The sequence below is a fragment of the Arachis duranensis genome, chromosome 3, assembly GCF_000817695.3.
Source record: "Arachis duranensis cultivar V14167 chromosome 3, aradu.V14167.gnm2.J7QH, whole genome shotgun sequence".
Taxonomy (NCBI): Eukaryota; Viridiplantae; Streptophyta; class Magnoliopsida; order Fabales; family Fabaceae; genus Arachis; species Arachis duranensis.
In genome coordinates, this window is record NC_029774.3 from 17,288,736 (window position 1) to 17,289,047 (window position 312).

Sequence of the window (312 nt, forward strand, 5' to 3'; positions counted from 1 at the left end):
GTCAAGCTATTGACATTAAAGAAGCGCTTGTTGGGAGGCAACCCAATTTTATTTATCTAATTTTATTTTATTTTGTTTCTTTGTTATTTTTGTGTTTAATTAGGTACATGATCATGAGGAGTCACGAGAAAATCAAAAAAATTAAAAACAGAGTCAAAAATAGAAGAAAAAAATTTTTCACCCTGGAGGACGCACGGGCCGGCGTTCAGCGGCAGTAAGATGCATCTGGCGGGCGTTCAACGCCAGAACAGAGCACCATTCTGGCGCTGAACGCCAGAAACAAGCAACATCCTGGCGCTGAACGCCAGGAAT